This window comes from Somniosus microcephalus, chromosome 10 (assembly GCF_052327205.1).
Source record: "Somniosus microcephalus isolate GS21.2 chromosome 10, FLI_Smic_1.0, whole genome shotgun sequence".
Lineage (NCBI taxonomy): Eukaryota > Metazoa > Chordata > Chondrichthyes > Squaliformes > Somniosidae > Somniosus > Somniosus microcephalus.
This window is the reverse complement of record NC_140996.1, coordinates 183,273,830-183,286,618: the sequence shown is the minus strand read 5'-3', so window position 1 is coordinate 183,286,618 and position 12,789 is coordinate 183,273,830.

Genomic DNA, 12,789 nt, shown 5'->3' with positions numbered 1-12,789 from the left:
TCATATCTGTTTACCTCTATTTGCGCAGCTAATTCACCCCCTTATTACGAATGCTCCTCGCATTAAGACACAAGGCCTTCAGGCTTGTTTTTTTAACATTCTTACACCTTTTAGAATTATTATTTACTGTAGCCATGTTTGATTTAAACCCTTGATTTCTCTGACTGCCAACTTTGTTTTTCTCCTTCCTGTCTTTTGCTTCTATCCTTGTTTCCCTTTCCTCTGTCTCCCTGCTATGGTTCCCAACCCCCTGCCATTTTAGTTTAAACCCTCCTCCAAAGCACTAGCAAACACTCCCCCTAGGACATCGGTCCCGGTCCTGCCCAGGTGCAAACCGTCCGGTTTGTACTGGTCCCACCTCCCCCAGGACCGGTTGCAATGTCCCAGGAATTTGAATCCCTCCGCCTTGCCCCATTCCTCTAGCCACGTATTCATCTGAAATATCCTTCTATTTCTACTCTGACTAGCACGTGGCACTGGTAGCAATCCTGAGATTACTACCTTTGAGGTCCTACTTTTTAATTTACCTCCTAACTCCCTATATTCAGCTTTTAGGACCTCATCCCGTTTTTTACCTATAGCGTTGGTACCTATATGCACCACGACAACTGGCTGTTCACCATTCCCTTCCAAAATGTTCTGCAGCCGTTCTGAGACATCCTTGACCCTTGCACCAGGGAGGCAACATACCATCCTGGAGTCTCGTTTGCAGCCGCAGAAATGCCTATCTATTCCCCTTACAATAGAATCCCCTATCACTATTGCCCTCCAACTCTTTTTCCTCCCGTCCTGTGCAGCAGAACCACCCACGGTGCCAGAAAGTTGGCTGCTGCTGCCTTCCTCTGATAACCCACCCCCCTCATCAATATCCAAAGCGGTATATCTGTTTGAGAGGGGGATGTCCACAGGGGACCCCTGCACTACCTGCCTGCACCTACTACTCTGCCTGGTGGTTACCTATTCTCTTCCTGCCTATGTAGCCTTTACCTTAGGTGTGACCAATTCCCTAAACATGTTATCCACGATGTCCTCAGCATCGCGAATGCTCCAGTATGTATCCACTCGCAGCTCCAGCGCCACAATGCTGTCTGTCAGTAGCTGCAGCTGGATACACTTCCCGCACACATGGTCGTCAGGGACACAGGAAGTGTCCCTGATTTCCCACATAGCGCAGGAGGAGCATACCATGGGGCCGAGCTCTCCTGCCAAGACTTACCCTTTAATTAATTTAAATTAAATCAATTCAATCCCACCAATTACACTACAATTAAATGATATACTTAAGTGCCCTGGTTTACCAGCAGTCCCCGCTACACCACAGACACCCTATAAACTATAAACCACAAAATTGTGGCCTCCATTGGCGACTGTGCCTTTAGTTGTCCAGACCCTAAGCACTGGAATTCCCTCCCTAAACCTCCCCAACTCTCTCTCCTCCTTTAAGACGGTCCTTAAAACCTACCTCTTTGGCCAATATTTTGGTCGCCTGTCCTAATATCTCCCTTGTGTGGCTCGATGTCAAACTTTGTCTGATAATGCTTCTGTAAAGTGACTTGGTGTGTTTTACGAGGTTAAAGGCGCTATATAAATGCAAGTTATTGTTTTCGTGCAGGATGTGGCGGGCATAGGCAATAATAATGGTGAGCTGCAGTCTGAGATTGTGCTCCTCTTCTTGCAGGCATGCTGCAATGTTGACCTATGGGGATGGTGCCATGTAGTGTCACAGAGGGCAACTCTCCTTGTAGCTACTCATGCAGCTCTAGTTGCATGTTAGCAGCCATCAATCAACAGTTCGTATGCTGAGCTGCTCCATCACTTACTTGATCATGCCTACATCTTAGATTTCCTTTCTTTAAATTTTGGCCTGTTACTTTTTAGGCCCCTCCCACTTCTGTCTTAGCAAAGGCTGCTATGCTTTTTGAACCATTTGAAAGGATTTCAGAATTTCTGTCACCTTTTTGTCACACTCCACTTTAATTGTCCCCATCCTTTTAAATTGTACTTGCGTGCAATTTTGCACTCCTACCATTAATATGCTCCCTATTTCCCATATTCTCATATGGGAGCACCACCACCTCCAAGTTCCCCTCCAAGTCACACACCATCCTGACTTGGAAGTGTATCTCCGATGCTTCATCGTCGCTGAGTCAAAATCCTGGAACTCCCTCCCTAACAGCACTGTGGCAGTACCTTCACCACACGGACTGCAGCGGTTTAAGAAGGCGACTCACCACCACCTTCTCAAGGGCAATTAGGGATGGGCAATAAATGCCGGCCTTGCCAGCGATGCCCAGATCCCGTGAATTAATAAATAAATTAAAACATTGCAGATTTCCAGTATTTGCAGTTTTTTTGTTGTTTACACTTCCACTAGAGTCAGTTTAACCTCACCACTATCCGTTCAGATCAAGTGTAAACTGCACCCATATGAGATTACCTAGGCTAATGAGTCCAATGCTGGTAGGATCATGACATGCACATTTGTTTTTCAGCTACTCCCTGCATTCAGAATTCCACCTTTGATTGTGACATTTAATCAGCCCCTTCCACATCTGCCTTTCATCTCTCAACATCTCATTCGCCACTGACTGGACACCAGACCAATACCTCTTTTGGCAGCCAGTTATCATCACTTCTGTTGATATGTCCAAACTAATGTTCAATTACTGATAATGTTCTGCAAGGTTTGACTCCCTTGTTGGTAATATGATCATTCCACTTGATATCAATTATTTTCCATAGCAATCTGTAATGATTGGCATCTAGTTTTTTTCTTCATCATATCATTTATTCTAGCACCAGGCAGAAGTGTCCCTGATAACTAGTTTATCTTTACCTTGCACATTAATGTTGGAATTCCATCATGTCTCTTGCAATATTTTTAACCGAAATTAGGGTCAAACCCAAGAATTACCACCCAAAAGATGAATTCCTTGTTAGGCTTAAACCACAAACACAGACCATCAATGTCAGCATACTGGAGTTCTGGTGTGATGCACATGGTCACTTTCCCTGTCTGGTCTAGGGAGCACTTCATTATCTTCTTGACCAGTGGGTAACATCGACGTGCAGTGTGCCTGTCTCACATAGAGACGTTTAAATGAGATTTCTTGGAGCGGAGGCTCTAAAGAGCCAGATAATGATGCACATCAATTCTTTTTAGCTTTAAATTTTGCAAAGACATAATTATTATTGTAAGTGTTTCTTATTTACTTAAAGTAGTATTACATTTGTTCCTATCAAAATTGTTTTGCCGAATGGTATTGTGTACTTGTCCTTTCCAAAGGTTTTGCTGATTAAATGCAGTGTTTTGATTTTGGACAATCTGTTTCATTATTGACCTGAAGGAAACATGCACTTGCATGCAACTGTTAGATTCAAATTCAGGAAATAAACCCAAGAATCAAAAGCTTTGATAGTTGGAGAGTTGGACTGGCCTTTCATCTACAGTAGGTGGATTGAATGTACACTTTATCAGACTGAGATTTAGGCTATAAACCAACAGAAAATTAATTTAACATAGCTTAGGTAACTTAAAAGTGCTCAATGTTTTTAAAGTAAGTTACAAACTGTTCTATCCTTCACAACAAAACAAATCAAAACAATTGCTTCTCATGAGCTATCTTTTAACATAATCGGATCCCTAAAATGGTTTCAAAGGCACACTCTTTCCTTGGTTCTCCTTGGTCTGTTGGTTTTACACTGGATATTGTACTCGGGTTCAGTGTCACTGACTACTCCCATAAGCAGACCTTGTATTCCATATGAATCAGAGTGTGCCTTTGTTTGGCCAATAACTAGGTAAGCAATAGGGAGACCCAGGGAATAAACAGAGAACATGGTACACTGGCTTACTAGGAAGTATCATCTGCTGCTTTTTTCATCTAAAGTAGGACGATTTAATGTACACTTTATCAGACTGAGATTTAGGCTATAAACCAACAGAAAATTAATTTAACATAGCTTAGGTAACTTAAAAGTGCTCAATGTTTTTAAAGTAAGTTACAAACTTTTCTATCCTTCACAACCAAACAAATCAAAACAATTGCTTCTCATGAGCTATCTTTTAACATAATCGGATCCCTAAAATGGTTTCAAAGGCACACTCTTTCCTTGGTTCTCCTTGGTCTGTTGGTTTTACACTGGATATTGTACTCGGGTTCAGTGTCACTGACTACTCCCATAAGCAGACCTTGTATTCCATATGAATCAGAGTGTGCCTTTGTTTGGCCAATAACTAGGTAAGCAATAGGGAGACCCAGGGAATAAACAGAGAACATGGTACACTGGCTTACTAGGAAGTATCATCTGCTGCTTTTTTCATCTAAAGTAGGACGATTTAATGTACACTTTATCAGACTGAGATTTAGGCTATAAACCAACAGAAAATTAATTTAACATAGCTTAGGTAACTTAAAAGTGCTCAATGTTTTTAAAGTAAGTTACAAACTTTTCTATCCTTCACAACCAAACAAATCAAAACAATTGCTTCTCATGAGCTATCTTTTAACATAATCAGATCCCTAAAATGGTTACTTATTTCTTAAGTGGCACAACACCAGCACAGAGTTTAATGAGTTCACACCCTCAAATTCATGAGATCCTTGTCATTGTCACAGATGCTTCTGGCTGAAAATCATTTGATACCTAATCCTCATATTACAAAATGATATTCCATTGTAAGCATTGTAGAACTGACAATCAAATAGTGGCACAACGTTAAAGACATTTAAATAAATTAGAATGGAGAAAATAGTAAGTTGCTATGCGTAGTACAGCACCTTTCACAAAAAAGATTAAAATATCTTTACATTTTCTATCATTTAGTTTTTAATTTCTATAAATCTTTGATTCCCCATAACCCAAATGAAGAAGAAATTTATATATTTTTAAATAGCTGTGTTATTAGCTTTATGCTCCAAGCCTTAATTTGAACATGTGTAACTTACCTTGTACATGTACATGTAAACCTATTGTTCAACATGTCTAATGATTTCACAGTTGGTGTTCTCACGTTCATTTTAGGCATTTGGAGCAATCGAACACATTGCGTATCAAACATTTAATTGTTAATTGTAATTTCATGATACTGAGTAGATGAGAGTGAGAGCATCAGATATGGGCTTGCAAGCCCACAATATCTGTTTCTTCTCTAGTTCCTAAGCAACCCAACGAGACTGCAGCATACTTGCACATTAAATAGTCTCTGTGGAGAGTATCAAACACGGCACAGATAAGACACAAGAGCATCAGGCCAGAGGCCAGGGAATACAGAGCCATAATAAATGTCTCTTCCCACTGATGTGGGCTGAACTGTGCAATCCATTTGGCTAATAGGTCAATAGTAATCGTACTTTCATTGAAAAGGGAAACCTCCTGAGCTTTTGTCTGTACACAATGTGTTACAGCTCCTTCAAATGCCCTCATGTCATCGATCATTTGTGGAAGTGTATATAAACAAAACATATATTTGCCAAGATGTATGGTTCTAGGGTTTGACTGAGCAATAGATTCTTTGCGCAACTTTTTTTAGTAGAAATTGAAAATAAGACAGCTCATTATTAAATGCAATGTACCATGCCAGTATACAGGAGTGGAATATTCATTTAAAGGTGCATTTGTTCCAATCACAGAATTTGCATTATGTTTTTCTTTATTTGAAAAAAAATGCAAAGATATATTGGTTACTAAAAATGAAAACTTTTCAATCTTTGGAAAAGAAACCTGTAATTACTTTAACTCTCTGAGAACGAATGATTTTTCTTGGTTACTGAGAAACAAATGTTTTATCGTAGAAAAGTAATCAAAAACTTAATACTGAATACTGCAGAATTTTAGAACAAAGTTTAATGATCTTCCTCTCCTCCTGGAGTGGAGGCTATTGTTATACACCATTCTGGAGTATACACTGATCTTATAGCAACTGACTATTGTGCAGTTTCTTCCATGCCAGATACTGAGTAAACTACAAACTAATAGGCTAGAGTTTCACCTCAGCTAAGAATGATTCTGTAACATGCTGGCACTGAACCTGTCCCATTTTACATTGTGGGGTGGATTCCGCCCACAAAGGGCAGCCGAGAAACTGACGCGGATGAGTAACCTCACACATACTTAGTTGTTTGGAAATAGTGTATCGCAACTTCTGCACCTAGTAGCAGAATGGATCATCCCTGATGGCAGGGCAATTTCCACACTGCAAGTGATAGGTGGCATTGCAGCCTTGAATCCTGAATGCTCATCCTGGTGAAACCAGAAAAAGGTGGTAGCCAGAGTCGTGTTTATATTAGCCACAGACAGCACTGCTTCCCCCAAGCACCCTATGAAAACTGCGCCTTGAGTTGGTGCTCCAGAAGCAGTTGCATCATCCCCTTTACTTTACAGCACTGTTGCCAAGGTTAGGGCTGCTGTTGGTGGTGCTGTAAAGCATAGGGGCAACTTCATGCTTCCTTTCCAAAACAGACGCTGGTGGAGACTGCATTATTTTCATTAGTAAATGCAACTCCCTCATAGTGCAGGTTTCAAATGCAGGTGCCATTCCTCAAATAATGTGCTTAGCATGTAACCTCCCATCATGAACTAGTGCAGCCAGTAAAGAGAGGGGGAAATTTATTACTTGTTCACTCATTTCCTTTGAAAGTTATTTGAAATGCTTGATGGAGTATATTAAATATACAGCGATTTACTTGTACTTCTTGCTATTTAGTATACTGTATTCGCTGCTCACGATGCGGTCTCCTCGACATTGGGGAGACCAAACGCAGATTGGGTGACCGCTTTGCGGAACACCTCGTTCAGTCCGTAAGGGTGACCCTGAGCTTCCGGTCACCTATCACTTTAATTCACCGCTCCACTCCCATTCAGATCTCACCATCCTTGGCCTCTTACACTGCTCCACTGAAGCTCAACGTAAGTTCGAGGAACAGCACCTCATCTTTCGATTAGGCACTTTACAGCCTTCTGGACTCAACATCGAGTTCAACAATTTCAGATTGTAACCTCGGCCCCTATCATATATTTTTTTTACATGGCAGCTGCCTTTCATTCTGCCAGCGCAATTTACACTTCATCTAAAGCCATCTTTTGTTTCTTAACCTGTCCCATTACCATCTCCTTTTGCCTTGAATATCTCTTAATGTCTCTTAATGTCTCTTAACCTCTCCTGCCTTCTATCCTATCATAGACCTTCCCTTTTGTTCTTTCATCCCCTCCCCCCTTCCCCAGCTCCTACACTTGCTTAAAAATCTGTTCCATTTCCTGCTTTTTTCCAGTTCTGTTTCTCTCTTCACAGATGCTGCCTGACCTGCTGAGTATCTCCAGCATTTTCTGTTTTTATTTCAGATTTCCAGCATCTGCAGTATTTTCTTTTTATAAAGGTCCAGAAATTCAGGTCGGAGGCTTCCCACGGGTGCAAGCCCCCGACCTGCACTTACATAGCGCGCCTGCCGTTGTGTCATGGGCCCGCATGGGATTCCAATCCTGGGCCTCCTCCAGCTGCCGGCGCACTGTGCTTGCGTATCCTAGGGGCGCAGTTAGTTCGAAGCGTCCCCTGGGATCACATGGGCCACGGAGAGCCAATCGTAGCAGGGAATCTCTATGAATAGAGATCGGCCCCAAAACCTAACTAAAACTTCAAATAATTTTTTTAAAATCACATTTTTAAAATAACTATAAATTACATAAAATAACTATGTTAAACAATAATTTAAATTAAAAAAAAAAATTATTACAGTTTTTAACAGTGTTAAAAATAAACTTACCTTTCTTTAAAGTATTTAAAAATAATAAACCTGTGGAAAAAATGTTTTAATTTTACTTAATTCATTACTTACCTTGTTAAAAGCAGGCCCTGTGCCTGCTTTTTAAACGCGCAGCTACTAGCGACTTACCCTCCCGGAGAAACCTGTAAAAAAATCGGAAGTTCCAAGCGTACGCGCTGCCCCTCCGGCGCATGCGTTTGACCTGTGAACCCCTTCCTTCAAGGGAACGGAAGTTCCGGTTTCCAGCGCATGCATGAAACCAGCACTTTCGTTGGCCCTACGCGTGAGTACACAGCGCGTACTCACCCGTGGGGACCCGAATTTCTGGATTAAATATATTGCCGTTTTTAAACATATCATGCAATTTCTTTGGTATTGCAATGTTTAGATTATTAATCCCTGTCATCACTTGTCTACTTATCCTTTTTAGTTTCGCTAGGACAGTTTTGTTGACTAGGCCTTCGTGGGACCTGACCAGATTAACTGCAGCAAACCTTTAACAGATATGGGTAAAACACTTGGCTTGGGACCATAGCACAACTTTCTTAATTCTTAAAAATGGATTTGTCCCGTTAAACGGTTTTCATTATCCATAGCACAAATATAATTTTGGCCTTCCCTCCATTAGATCAAAAAATATGCAATGGGGCTGCACTAGTTTGAAGGACTCTGCCACCTCAACCTAAAATCTTTGCCAACACTCAATCCAGGTTTGTCTGCTCCATATATTGGGCCTGAATTTGCAGTCGGAGACTTCCCGCGGGGAAATGCCACCGATCCGCAAATAAAATCCACGCCTACCTTCTGCCTCGGGATCCACGGAAACTCGCGCTCCTGGGCCTCTATGCGTAGACACGTGTAGAAGCCCACGTATCCCAAGGGTGCAGGCGGTTTGCAATCACCTCTGGGATCACGTGGGCTGGCCCAACAAATGAAAGAAGGGGGATCCCCATTCCAACTTATGAATAAGCATGCATGGGGATCACATTAAAAAAACATTTACATACTGTTAAATCCATGTATCTTGATGTTGTGTGTCCTTCAATAACTAGACAGAGACTGCAGGGGAACAATCAACAGGTGTTTACTGGATGAGGGTTACTCTAAAACTAACAGTACAGATCCCTACTCAGGGTTTATATACAGGTGTGGTCACTGCCGGTACTACAGTATACAGGAGCTGTAAAAAGTAGTTCTCCCCTTAAAGGTACATACACTACACTTCCTCCCCTTTTAGATTAACAGTACCATAACATTCATTTAACAATTAACACTTTTAACATGCAACATTAACTGAAAATAGTCCATTTATAAATTCAGTCTTGGGGCGGCTTCCTGATCCTTTCTGGATAGCGCCTTTCCTGAGTGTCTTGCTCTTGGTGCGGAGGCGATTCTGGCCCCCTGTCGTCGGTTGGTTCATCAGCTTCCGATGCTACTGTTTCTGGGGTAGATGCTACCTGTATGCCGGGTTCATCACCAGGTGCGCGAGTTTTGGGGTTGACTCGTTCCTGTGACTCTAGGATCTGGTCGACATGGCGTCTCACAATGTTCTCCCCAACATCCACTGTGTACATTAGTGGCCCCTGCCGTGGGCATATCGTTCCTGGTTGCCATTTCTCTGTTCGGTAGTCGCGGGCCAAGACTGGTTGCCCTACATTGAAGCTCCTTGTCGGCTTCTCATTGATGTGCTGGAATTGCTTATTCTCAACATCTCTTCGTACATTTGGTCTGAGCAAATCCAGACGAGATCTCAACCTTCGGTTAAAGAACATCATGGCCGGGGTCTGGTTGGTGACTGCATGTGTCGCATTTCTGTAGGCTAACAGGAAATTGTCCACCTTATGCTGCAGTGGAATGTCGTCATCGCACATGGCCCTTACTGCCTTTTTAAAGGTTTGTACGAACCTCTCAGCCAATCCATTTGTGGCTGGATGATACGGGGCGGATGTGTAATAGTCATAGAGTCATAGAGTCATAGTCATAGAGTTATACAGCATGGATAGAGGCCCTTCGGCCCATCGTGTCCGCGCCGGCCATCAAGCCCTGTCTAATCTAATCCCATATTCCAGCATTTGGTCCGTAGCCTTGTATGCTATGGCATTTCAAGTGCTCACCCAAATGCTTCTTAAATGTTGTGAGGGTTCCTGCCTCCACAACCCTTTCAGGCAGTGAGTTCCAGACTCCAACCACCCTCTGGGTGAAAAAGTTCTTTCTCAAATCCCCTCTAAACCTCCCGCCCTTTACCTTGAATCTATGCCCCCTAGTTATTGACCCTTCTACTAAGGGAAAAAGCTCCTCAGTATCCATCCTATCTATGCCCCTCATAATTTTGTACACCTCAATCATGTCCCCCCTCAGCCTCCTCTGCTCCAAGGAAAACAAACCCAATCTGCCCTGTCTCTCTTCATAGCTGAAGCGCTCCAGCCCTGGTAACATCCTGGTGAATCTCCTCTGCACCCTCTCCAAAGCGTTCGCATCCTTCCTGTAGTGTGGCGACCAGAACTGCACACAGTATTCCAGCTGTGGCCTAACCAGTGTTTCATACAGCTCCATCATAACCTCCTTGCTCTTATATTCAATGCCTCGGCTAATGAAGGCAAGTATCCCATATGCCTTTTTTACCACCTTATCCACCTGTTCCGCCGCCTTCAGGGATCTGTGTACTTGCACACCCAGATCCCTCTGACCCTCCGTCTTGCCTAGGGTCTTACCATTCATTGTGTATTCCCTTGCCTTGTTAGTCCCCCCAAAGTGCATCATCTCGCACTTTTCCGGGTTAAATTCCATTTGCCACTGTTCCGCCCATCTGACCAACCCATCTATATCGTCCTGCAGACTGAGGCTACCCTCCTTGCTATTTACCACCCTACCAATTTTTGTATCATCCGCGAACTTACTGATCATACCTTTTACATTCATATCCAAGTCATTAATGTAGACCACAAACAGCAAGGGACCCAGCACCGATCCCTGTGGTACCCCACTGGCCACAGGCTTCCAGTCACAAAAACAACCTTCGACCATCACCCTCTGCCTTCTGCCACTAAGCCAGTTTTGTATCCAATGTGCCAAGGCACCCTGGATTCCATGGGCTCTTACCTTCTTGACCAGTCTCCTGTGCGGGACTTTATCGAAGGCCTTACTGAAATCCATGTATACCACATCCACTGCGTTACCCTCATCCACACACCTAGTCACCCCCTCAAAAAATTCAATCAAATTAGTCAGACATGATCTTCCCTTGACAAAGCCATGTTGACTATCCCTGATTAATCCTTGCCTCTCCAAGTGGAGGCTAATTTTGTCCCTCAGAATTTTTTCCAATAATTTTCCTACCACTGATGTTAGGCTCACTGGCCTGTAGTTCCCCGGTTTTTCCCTACTTCCCTTCTTGAATAATGGTACTACATTAGCGGTTCTCCAGTCCTCTGGCACATCCCCTGTGGCCAGAGAGGTCCTGAATATATGTGTTAGAGCCCCCGCAATCTCTTCCTTTGCCTCACACAGCAGCCTGGGATACATTTCGTCCGGGCCTGGGGATTTATCCATTTTTAGGCCTGCTAAAACCGCCAATACCTCCTCCCTCTCGATGTTAATATGTTCGAGCATATCACAGTCCCCCCGCCCTATTTCTATGTCTACATCGTCCTTCTCCATAGTGAAAACAGATGCAAAAAATTCATTTAGAACCCCTCCTACATCTTCCGGCTCCACACACACATTGCCACGTTTGTCCCTAATGGGCCCTATTTTTTCCCTAGTTATCCTCTTACCCTTAATATACTTATAAAACATCTTAGGATTTTCCTTTATTTTGCTCGCCAGCGTTATTTCATGGCCCCTCCTTGATCTCCTAATTTCTTTTTTAAGTATCCCCCTGCACTTTTTGTACTCCTCTAGGGCTTCCTCCGTCTTTAGCCTTTTGTATCTGCCAAAAGCCCTCCTTTTTTTCCTAATCCATTCTCGTATATCCCCTGACATCCAAGGTTCCCTGTGGTTTTTGGAACCACCCTTGACCTTTACGGGAACATGTTGCCATTGTATGATCTCAATCTCCCTTCTGAAAGCCTCCCATTGCTCCGATGCGGATTTTCCTACAAGTAGCTGATCCCAGTCCATTTTGGCCAGATCCTGCCTTATCCTATTAAAATCGGCCTTCCCCCAATTTAGAACCTTTATTTCCGGCCCATCCCTGTCCTTTTCCATGACCACCTTAAATCTCACCATATTATGGTCACTGTCACCAAAGTGCTCACCTACTAGCACTTTTTCCACTTGGCCGGCCACATTCCCTAGAATTAGGTCCAGTACCGCCCCCTCTCTTGTAGGGCTTTCTACATGCTGGCTCAAAAAGCTCTCCTGGATGCACTTTAAGAATTCTACACCCTCTGAGCCTTTCACACTCTGACTATCCCAGTTAATATTGGGGAAGTTGAAATCCCCCATTATTATTACCCTATTATTTGCACATTTCTCTGAGATTTGCCTACATATCTGTTCCTCTATCTCCCCCTGACTGTTTGGAGGCCTATAGTATACTCCCAGCAAAGTGCTTGCCCCCTTTTTGTTTTTAAGCTCCACCCATATGGCCTCATTAGAGGAACCTGCTAATATATCATCCCTCCTTACTGCAGTAATTGACTCCTTAATTAATATTGCGACACCCCCTCCTCTTATACCTCCCCCTCTGTCTCGCCTGAAGATTCTGTACCCCGGAATATTGAGCTGCCAGTCTTGCCCCTCCCTCAACCATGTCTCCGTGATAGCAACAATATCATACTCCCATGTGTTTATCAACACCTTCAGTTCATCCACCTTATTTGCAAGACTCCTTGCATTAAAATAGATGCCATCCAGCCTTGCCCTTATATATTTGCCCTGTCTACCAAGCTGACTTGTTTTTTTCTCTATAATTGGCAGCACATCACCCCCTATTTCAGCTCCCCTCTGTATCCCATCCCCCTGCCAAGTTAGTTTAAACCCCCCCCAACAGTGCTAGCAAACCTCCCCGCAAGGATATTTGTCCCGC